Raw genomic sequence first — 11,232 nt, 5'->3', positions numbered from 1 at the left:
TTTTGACAGTGCAGAAAATAGGTTTTGGTTCTTGATTTTAAAAATGGGCCAGCAAATGCTCAAAAATCATAAAATTTTACCAGATTCACGGTGACATATAGATATAACCGTCATAAAAAATTCAGATTAAAACAACAAAAATAACTACATAAAATAATGATGCTAATGTGAGGCTAGAATCAAGATTTATGCAGGACTGTTAAAGAAGATGAAAGAACTTAATCTAAATATGCATAAAACAAAAAAAAATATAGATGCAATATCTTTGATTTTATATGGATGAAAATAATATATATCTAAATCTAATATACATAAAATATAGAAAAGAAATAAAATAAATGAATGTATAGGATCGGTTTGATATAGCTGATTGAAGAGGGATTCAGTTTTATGAAAAACTGAGTTCCAACTCCATGATGGTTGTAAAGAAAAAATAAAAAAATATCAATCAAATAATTGTAAAAGGAAGAAAATAAAAGAGGGAAAAGATATGCCTGGAGCTTCTTCGCTGCAGCCAAAAAAGAAAACGAAAAGGAAAAAAGAAAGTCTAGATAAAAAGGGGTGACAGCTAGGGAAGAGGAAGAAGGGAGGAAAGAAGAAGGGAAATCAAGAAAGGGACAGAGTTGATGGATATCAGATGGGCTGCATGTCCCCCCCTTGTACCCTATTTATAATAATTTTTAGAAAAAGATAAGGGATTCTAGAGATTTAACTAATTAACCTAATTAACACATAATTAGGAAAATTAGGGAGGGACGATTTTCCTAGAGGAGTCCTACTTGAAATTTTTATTTTGATTTTTCTTTCTCTAACCTAACTAAAACTCTAATGAAAGAAATTCAAATGTGGTGCCACCTAGGTGGGCTCCACATTGGTTTTAAAACAATTAAAACAAAGAAACAAAAGAATAAAAATAAAAGATAAGAAGTGAAAAACAAAGTCCTAAACCAACGATTTTTTTTGAAATAGCCAAAATGTGAAAACCAAATGAAGGAAATGATCAAGAAGTGATTCCATCTAGGTGGGTCCCTTTTGGAGTGAATTGGATCTAAGATCCATTTTAAAATTCGAGCTTGATAAAAATCCAAATAAAAAATCTGATCTGGATCTAGATTTGACACATTGAAAAGGATGTTTTTCTGAAAAAGACATTTCAAAATATCAAATATAAATCACTAGGGTTAGATTAAAATGTAAAAATCAGTTTTGAACCCAGGGTTGAAATTGGAAGAAGGTTTGAATTCGAATCTAGATCTAAAGTTTTAAAATGACAAATAAATTTGGATCTCAGACCATGAGTCTTGATCCATGTTTGAAAATGATGCACGGATCCTGGATCAGATATAAGATTGGAGAATGAATCTTGGATTAGGAATAACATGGAAATGGATCATTGATATTAAATGGGAATTGAAGAACGGATCTGAAATGACAAATGGTTGGATCCTGGATATCTGATGAGATAATTCAGGTTCAGGAAATAAATTTGACTCTGGATATAGCTAGCAGAGTGAATTGGATAACAGATTCAGGTTCAGGATAGAAAATAGATATTGGATATCAGATCCAACATTGGATCTAATGTCCAAATTGGAACATGAATTGGATCTCAGATATAGATATAATTTCAGAAAAAGAATTGATCCGAGTTTAGACTAGAAATTGATTGAATGGCCACTCTGAATAGAAATGACCAAGATTAGAAATGATTTTGCCATGTAAGGTGAAGAGTGACACTTGGAAGACTGGTTTGAATAAGGTTGAACTGAATTGAATTGGGTTCTAGGGTTTCTAAATTCAGATGAACTAAAAAGACACTGGCTCAACTAGATTCCTAGACCGAGTGATCGAAAACATACATGATTATCATTGGAATGTGAAGAAATTCACTGCAGAGTGAAGTGAGCAATGGGAATGTACTGGGTTTGAGCTAAAATGACACTCAATTGTAGTAAGGTAAACTAAATTCGGAGCTAAATCCTAGCCGAGTTGACTGAGGTTAGCTCAATTCTAGCTGAATTGAGCTAAAATAAATTTAAAGAATGTAGGAAACAAATTTGAACTGGAACTGGACCAATTGAACTTCTGATGAGCTCAAGTTAAACTCAGGAGAATATGATCTGCTGAAAATGACTAATTTTGAGATAATTGGGTTGGATTTGAGCTAGAAATGAGCTCATTTTACATGAAATGAACCAATTTTAGCTGAAATGAACAGAGTTTGCTCATCATGAGCTCAGGGGAGCTAGAAATGATTGAGATTCTAATTCCTCTAAACTTAAAATGAGCTAGGTTGGACCTAACCGACAAGGGTCTAGGGTTACCTAGGGGCAAAATGATAATTTTAATACCTAAACTGGAATGGATCTCGGGTTAGACTCCTACACTGTACTACAAGGGTTGGCATCTGTGAAAGGGGGTGTCTGGAATGAACCTAGAAAATTTGAGGTGTTTATAGATGCCCCTCTTTGCTACTAAGTCGATTGAAAGTCAGGCTTAGTGGCAAAGAAAAACACACCAAATTTGAAAACAAAATGCCTCAGTTAGAAAATCTGAACTGAGTATGAAAGAATTGATTTTTGAAAAGCCCTCATAAAATGAGGTTCAGGTTTAATCCCTTATCGTGAATGACTTTGAAAAGAATGAAATTCTCGAAAATAAAGAACTTTGATAAGAACGGGCGAGGAAACCGTGATGACACTTTTGGGTTTAGCCCTAAAATCTGAAAAAGATTGCAAAAGGTAAGGAAAATTGGGTCCCTAAAAGCTTTAAAAAGGGAGATTGATAAAGGGGGCCTCATGACTGAGACATAGAAAGGGCTTTTAAAAATGATCTTTTGCGGGGTTTCACGTTTAACCTTTAACCTAAATGGGATGAAAGAATGGAATCTTAAAAAATAAAGGGCTGGATAAAAAGGGGTGAGGAATCCTAGAAAAAGGTGCAACAAACTCCCTAAAAGCTTTGAAAGAAAAAATTAAAACAAAGGGGTGGTCTTACGATTAAAGACTCAGGTTTATCCCTTACATGAATGGGTGTAAAAAGAACGGAATCAATGAAGATAAAAAGCTTTGATTGAAAAGGGGGTGAGGAAACCGTGATGGACTTCTGAATTTTACACGAAATCCGAAAAGGATGTAAAAGGTGAGAAAAAATGGGGTCCCTAAACCTTTGAAAAGGGAAGTTTGTAAAGGGGGGTCTCATGATTGAGACAAAATAAGCTTTTTAAATAACCTTTTGCGAAGATTCAGGTTCAACCTTTAATCTGAGCAGAAACTGTCTATGCGGGACAGTGGGGAAGATAGGAAAATGTGCAAAAGTTTGAGAGCTCGGGAGCTCAAACCAAAAGAAGGGAAGGACTTTGAAAACTCATATTTTTTTATCCTAAAGTGGGATAAAAAAAAGATGCAAGGATACATAAAAAAGGCATCAAGTTCTCGCTTCATGTCAGGATAGCCAGGAAATATTGCCAATAAGACAAAAATTATAATTGATTCAAAAATGTTAGAACTATGCATGTATATGAGAAAGATATTTCCTCTTCTACCTAGAGTATTACCTCCAATTAGGTTAACCTCATAAAATCAGGAATCAAATTCAAATTATTGCTATCGGGTTTCTTTAAGAAAGTTATCTATTTTCTTGATATGAAAAGAGAGGAATTGTTCTTAGTTTCATAAAAGCAAGTGAATGAAAAGATATTAACAAAGGAATTTGATATAAGTAAAGATGGTTCTTGAAATCTGGCAGTTTGATATCCGGGGTTTACCCATCATATCTCTTTGCATTCTTTTGGCACATAAAATTGAGGTTTGAGCGCTTTTTGGTGTTTGGCAGAAAGTTTGGCCTATCAACCTTCAACTTGGAGATATTTTGAATCTTCCCTAGAAGGGCACGTCACATCCTTCTTTAACTTGGAGATGATCGGAGCCTTACTTCTCCCCGGAGATTAGACTCTCATGTCATCCTTCAACTTGGTAACAATTGAGAATTCCCCTCTTACAATCATATTATGTCTTTCTTGGTTAAAAAACTTTTTCTCGTAGCATAAAGCAAACACTTTGTAGGGAAAGTTCATCACATCAGCCTTCAACTTGATGATGATCCAGACCTTTTTTATCTCTAGAGATCTAAAACTCTTATATCATCCTTCAACTTGGTGATACTCGAGAGATCACTTTTTCAGGTAATTCACTATGCTTGAATGTTTGGAGAAATGAAGTGGTGCGATACAAGTCCGGCCTATTGCTGCCGGAATACCGCCCGACAAGGAGCAATTTTTTTTATTTTTTTTAAAAATTTAGCGATGAATATTATTTGTCGCTAATTTAAAATAGTGACGTACTCTCAATAGATCATGTTCATCGCTAAACTGTCGCAAATTAATGACGGATAACTTCCATCGCTAATTAGCGACCAAGATTATGTGACGGACGCTATCCATCGTTAATCCGTCGCTAAACTATTTAGCGACAGATTAGCAATGGATATGGTCCATCGCTAATCCATGTTTTTCTTGTAGTGTGAGGATGATACATATTATATCATGAGCTTACTTAAGAAGGGAGCATCACATGCATATGCTCCACAGAGTCGTATCTGCTGTATATGTAGCAGCTCACTGACCAAAGAGCCTTCAGTATCAAGCATCCATGCTTTCCATTGTAGACATTTAGTACATGTGCAGTATGAAGTTGGTGGAAATGAACTGAATACAAATTCCTCAGTTTAGTGTTTGAAACAAGTAGAGATGGAAGCTGGCACCTTGATGTCTTTCATTATTGCATTAGAGGAGCTGCTCATACATCTCTTATCAGAGTGCGAAAGTCATTCAAAACCCTCAGGTACATTGTCATTGTTTTTTAGCTATAGGATTAGTCACAATCTTTATTAGATATATGCAAAATACCTCCATTGCTTCCTTCACTGATATCATTGTTTGCAAATTAGTTTCTGAATGTCGCTGCTATGCATAATCTATTGCATGCTCTTACTGACAATACTTTCATTATAGTGTGCCAACAATTGCTTATTCACAGTTACAGTATCATTGCTCCTACTGAAATTTCGTGTAATGCTGCCATCAGTGTGAAAGCATGCTGTACATGCTATATATATATATATATATATATATATATATATATATATATATATATATATATATATATATATATATATATATATATATATATATTTATATATTTATTTATTGTTGTGCCAAAATTTATCATATCCTATTTTTTTATTTTATTTTTAAAGGCAATCTGAGGTTAGGCAGACAGACACCTACCAGTTGAACAACGATACCATTGGGATTTGAACTTGCAACGTCCCCCACACAAGTTGACGTGCACTAGCTGCTCCTACCAGACAAGCAGAGCCCCCGTTGGTTTATCATATCCTATATGTTATAAAGGCGACGCAGTAATCCCACAAATCGCCAACCCGCAATTTTTTTGCCTTATTGCCAATTTGGTCTCTTTCTCTCTTCTTCCTTCTCCACTCGGCCACACTAACTTAGATTATGTGCCATGGCAGGAATCGACCAATTTGCGGTTGGCCCATTCCTCTGCAAGTTGAGCGAAGCGTCGATAAGAAGAGCCCTTCTCCGCATGTGCCTCTGCGGCTGCACCGCTGAGCTCGCGCACTCTCTTCCTCAGTTGCTTCCCGTCCTCTCCCTCCATCAGCTGCCTCGCCACCCTCTCCACCTCCTCCCTCGGCACCACTCCCCTCTCGTAGTCCACCGCCACCGCTATCCCTATCTCCTCCGCCAGCATCCGGGCGTTCATCTTCTGCTCCGCATACAGCGGCCACCCGATCATGGGCACCCCATGCACCACGCTCTCAAGCGTCGAGTTCCACCCGCAGTGCGACAGGAATCCGCCCACCGCCTCGTGGCTCAGCACCTTCACCTGCGACGCCCAGTCCGGCACCACCATCCCGACCTCGGCCGTCCTCTCCACGAACCCCTCCGGAAGAAAACTCGACGGATCCTCGTTCTCTAGACTTCGGCCCGACCCTAAGAAGGCGTCCGAAGCGGAGGTGTGCGGCTTCCTCACCACCCAGAGGAACCTCTGCCCGCTCATCTCCAAACCCCACGCGAGCTCCACCATCTGCTTCTGCGTCAAGGTCCCTCCGCTACCAAAGGAGACGAACAGCACTGAGCCTCGTAGCTGCGCGTCCAGCCACTTTAAGCACTCCTCCCGGCTCCCGTCGCCACCACTTTCGTCGTCTGTTCTGACCAGCGGACCGATGGGGTAGACCGGCGGGATACTACCTCTGTAGTCCCGACCCTGCAGCAGCGATTCGATCGCCATGGGCTCGAGCTCGTCGAAGCTGTTGATCATGATCCCGGCCACCTCCCTGTGCCGTCGTGAGTGATGAAGGACCCATCTGTATGACTCGTCCTGCCGGTCCTCCAACGGGCGGACCAGCTCGGTCCCTCGGAAAGGTGGACAACCGGGAGGTTTGACCGGCTCCTTGAGGTCCCTGTACTCGCCTGGGATCTCCTCGTGGATGATGGGCAGGTAGAGCATGAAGCAGAGGAGGGTGGCGGTCGAGGGGAAGAAGATGTACGCCGGCAGCTGAAGCTCCGCAGCGACGTCCAGGGCGTCGGTGCAGAATAGGTCGAACACGAACACCGAGATGGGTCGGATCTTTGCAAGGAGCTTACGCAAGGGTTCTATGGAGCGCTTAATGACGACGGAGATGATGGTCTCTATCTTTGTATCGGGTGCGCAGTCGGAGGTGGAGACGGGAGGGAGGGTGAGGGAGGTGATGTTGGGGTGCTCGGAGAGCTTGGCGAGGGCGGAAGTTGGGAATTGGCCGGAGACGGTGACGAAGGTGATGGAGAAGGAGCGGTGGGAGAGGAGGCGCATGGCGAACTCCATCATCGGGAGGAGATGACCCATTCCGGTGCTCGGGAGGAGCACCACATGGGGTTCCTCTTCCGTGCGATTCTCCATACCCAAGTCAGGTCAGGAGCAGAACAGGAGAAAGTGATCAGAGAGAGAAGTGAAAAATACAAGGGATGTCTGCACGGCCTTCTTCCTTGTAGTCGCTTCTTTCTCTTGATCTCTGCTTTGATGGATTGCTTGCTGTCCGATAATTTTTCAGATGATGAGGGGGAAGTTTTATAGACAGCCCCTAGCCTAGCATTTGGAAGAAAATTTTCTCTAACAAGCTCCACACTGCGTGTCTATGCTTTCACAAGCAGCAGGAATCTTGATCATCACCTTCTGACGATTTACCGCCATCCTTTTCTTTTTTTCAATAGATAGCCATCCAACTGATGCATCCAGTTGAATAGCATTATTCCACATTCAAGTAAGAAACTGGGCCAATTCTAATAGTTGGTGAAACGGTTAGGATTGAATGTAGGGTAATACCATTTTATGACAGATGATGGGATCTGTTCTTTCACAACCCCTTACGCGTCGCATATATTCCATGTGATGCAACCATCCAATTCCAAACAACAGTTAGGATCAATCAATGACACTTTCTCATTTGAATGTGGACTAATCATAGCAGTCTATATTAGGGTTAGGAAACGATAGGAGCAGCTCGCAGTTAGGCTTGGCTCTAAAACTGAGCTCTGTGGAGTCCAGATCAGGTGCAATCACTTGGCACAAAATTTGTGCATTAAGCACCTGACCGCCCTCCATCAAGCCTTGGGTCCCATAACTGACAGGTCTGCACCCAAAATGGAGGGTGATCAGGTGCTTAATGCACAAATATTTGTGCAATCATGTTGCACCTGATCTTTTCAGGCTGTGAGCCGAGCTACGGGCCAGCTCGTTTAGGTAACATGGCAAGTTGTGCTTATAAGTTGGGTTAGTACAGGCTCATTTTACATATTATGTATTTATAAATTATATATATAACATATGATATATATTTTTTATACAGTATCAAGCTTTAAAAGTTATTTAAAAATATCTTTTTTTAGAAAATGAACCAGCTCGAGATCGGCTCGTAAAGCTTAGCTTGTAACAAGATCGGCTGAGCTCATGAGCCGAGTCCGAGTAAGGGTATACCCTTAATTATAAGCTGTGCCCAAACAGCCCCAGCTCAGCTAGTTCGGCTCATTTACCAGCCCTAGTCTATAGGAATCTGATCAGGTCATGCTGAACATGAGCGTTTTTGCTCATGCCGACATTGTGGCCGTCTGTTTGCATTTTGGATGAATGCCATGTGGTTTCCTTTTTTTGTGGTTCTCATTATCTGCAATGGATGATAAAGAGAACGCATATTGGCATCCCTCATTTCTATTATTCTATTATCTGCAATGGATGCTAAAGAGAACGCATACTGGCTCAGCCTGCCATACCTACTGTCATCGTGCTGGCAGCGTAAAACTGAGGCTAGGACCCCTGTTCCAGGGGGCTATGCTACGCATTGACTTGAGCAGAGGGCTTGTGTTGGGACATTGCAAGTTCAAAACCCAATGGTATGGTTGGATAACTGGTGGGGTCTTATTCTGACTATAGGAAAGAAGATTTCAACCCATTAACAAAGAAACAAGTTGAAATGCTCAAGCGGAATGAATAGTTTAAATAAAACATTAAGATTTTACTGAAATTTTGCACATAAATATATATTCTCTTTTAAATGGTATACAATGAAGGTGTTTCATATGGAAGAGAGTAATAGCAGATAGGACACACGTGCGATGCATGATCGTGCACCGCGTGTATTAAGAAAGACCCTATAAAAAAGAATATCAAGTCTCGATCAATCAGCCTTCCTAAAAAGTCTTTATATTGAGTATTCATAAGAAATAGAAGAAACCTCAATTCTAAATTGATCTATGATGAATTCATTACATAACAAGAATCCAAATTTTAAATAAACCCAAATAAGGAACCTAAACTAAAATAGGATCTAAATAGATCCTTTGGATCCAAATTGTCTCGCTCCACTCCTGCATCATTCTCTTTGGGTTGGATAAGACTCGCCCTCAAGCTTGAATCAGCTTATGTGTCTTCTAGTTTTTTGTCGACCAACACAAACCATTGCATTGATGTCACTTCTTGCACATGGAGATTCGATATGAGTGGGTTCGGAGATTTTGAAAATGAAGGGATCCGATATGCAAAAGATCCAAGCATAATGACCATGTTGGTCCCATAATGTATTGATGGGTTCAAACGGATCCATATATGGGTCCATGGTTTGGTTAGATGGTTTTAAAGACATTATTTTGGGCCTGGTCCAAACCATGTAGGTGTGAGGGAATAGAGTTTAAAGTTTGGGTTTGGGGCTTGAGGCTAAAATTTTGGGTTTGGGTTGGACAAGGGGGAGTTAAGAGGCTTGGTTTGAAGAGATTTTGGGTGACACTTGAGTCCAAAATAAAATAAGACCCTAAAAATGTTGAGGAAGAGGTAAAAATCAATTTAAATCCTTAGAACTGGTATAATATCATGGTATGACCGTATGGGTAAGTAAGGATGCACAACAAGTTGAGTGAGTTCGAGCTCGACTTGGGCTTGACTCGCTTAAGCTCTGTTCGAGCTTGTCCGTGAACATAAATGAGCTCCGTGTGCATAAATGAGCCGAGCTTGATCAAGCCATTGAACTCGATTATCCGTCAACATAAATGAGCTCTGTGTGCATAAATGAGCCGAGCTTGATCAAGCCGTTGAACTCGATTAAGCTCAAAAAGTTTGGTTATATATATATATATATATATATATATATATATATATATATATATATATATATATATATATATAGGAAAAGCTGTATCTTTGGATGGGTTTTTCTTCAAACTCATTTGGATGTGCGATGTAACGTCTTCTTTTTCAAAAAAAAATGATTTAGCGGCGATTTTCATCATTTTTCTGCCCAAACTTTTAGCGTGGTCAAGACCGCTGCTAAAAGTCTATAGCGTGAAAAAATAGACTACAGCGTCGCCATTTCATCACGCACTATCAACGGTGATGCTTTGTCCAAACAATCTTCAAACACTTTTAAATGTTTGAAGATACATGTTACTCTCTCTATATATAATATGTTTCCAATTTAAAACATAAGAGTTACTATCAGCTTATTAAGTAGGGCGTTAGCACCTTTTGCAAAAGGGGCTGAGATCGAGTTTCACGCTTCACATTCTTTTTCGTTGGACGCTAATCTAAGGGTTTTAGTGTTTGTATTTTTTTCACAGTAAACAAAAAACATGGTTTGGCGTAGTTGTGGGTCATTTGTTCAATGTTTCTGGGGTCAGAGATCTAATCCCACCGTTTCGTTGTATCTATCCTTTTTGGCTGCACGCTAATCCTAAGGGTTTTAGTATTTGTATTTTTTTTTTTCTGTTCAATGCATGTAAACAAAAAAACATGGTTTGGCGCAGTGGTTGGTGAGTCATTTGTGCAACGATTTGGGAGGTTAGGGATTGAATCACACCTTTTTCATTTATTTTTTTAGAATGCTGTTCAACTTTGGCTCAGCTCGAGCTCTAAACCGAGACTCTGACCAATGCCATTAAAACTCGGCTTCGAGCTTGAACCGAGATTCAGTAGGGGCATTTTAAAATAAGCTTAGTTCAAACAGCCCAGGCTCAGCTCGAACTCGGCTCCCGTGCATCCCTATGGGTAAGTGGTGTCCAAATGTGTTGAAGTGAGACTAAACGGGATGAACCGGTTCATCTTCCACTCCATCCACTCACGATAATATATAGATTGAGGGTGGAAGGGAAGAGTAAGGGTTTGGGTTGAGCTCCTCTTCACCCACCAACTTTGGGGTGCCACAGGCGGAGTCGTTGGCCACAGCCCAAGGATTTCGCCAGCTTGAGGTGGTTGGCAACCACCGGCTGGCCAAATGGCCACCGGAAGGTGGGTCGCTGTTGGCTATTGGGGAAGCAAAGTTTGGTGATGATGATGATAAAGGGTGGTCGGGAGGATCTCCCATTGGCCAGGTGGGCTCCAGCTGACGGAAAACGACCAGCGGAGGGTGGCCAAATGAAGTCTGGCCGGCGGCAAGCACCAGGCTGACCCAAGTGTGCGAGGACGAAGACGAGAGAGGAGGAAAGTCGGTAGTGGTGTTTGAGACAACACTAGCCACCACCGTCTTAAGAAGGCAGCCAGAGGAGCCATCAGACGTTGGTAGGGGTTGTTGGCTCCTCTTCTAGTGGTGCACTGCTGGAGGAGGTTCATTGGAAGTGTCCATTCTGCTGTTGGGTTGCATCGGATGCGAGCTATCGACGCCAACACTAGAGATTTGTTCTCTTGAATC

General features: G+C 40.8%; 1 pseudogene; it reads right to left on the bottom strand.

Annotated features, from left to right (window-relative positions):
* Positions 1 to 5,519: 5,519 nt before the first annotated feature.
* On the bottom strand, positions 5,520 to 6,962 carry LOC149814549 (UDP-glycosyltransferase 72B1 pseudogene; annotated as a pseudogene).
* Between the last annotated feature and the right edge of the window lie 4,270 nt (positions 6,963 to 11,232).

Source organism: Nuphar pumila, chromosome 15, assembly GCF_984573655.1.
Source record: "Nuphar pumila chromosome 15, dmNupPumi1.hap1.1, whole genome shotgun sequence".
In the NCBI taxonomy this organism is placed as follows: Eukaryota; Viridiplantae; Streptophyta; class Magnoliopsida; order Nymphaeales; family Nymphaeaceae; genus Nuphar; species Nuphar pumila.
This window is presented reverse-complemented; position numbering and strand designations above follow the sequence as displayed.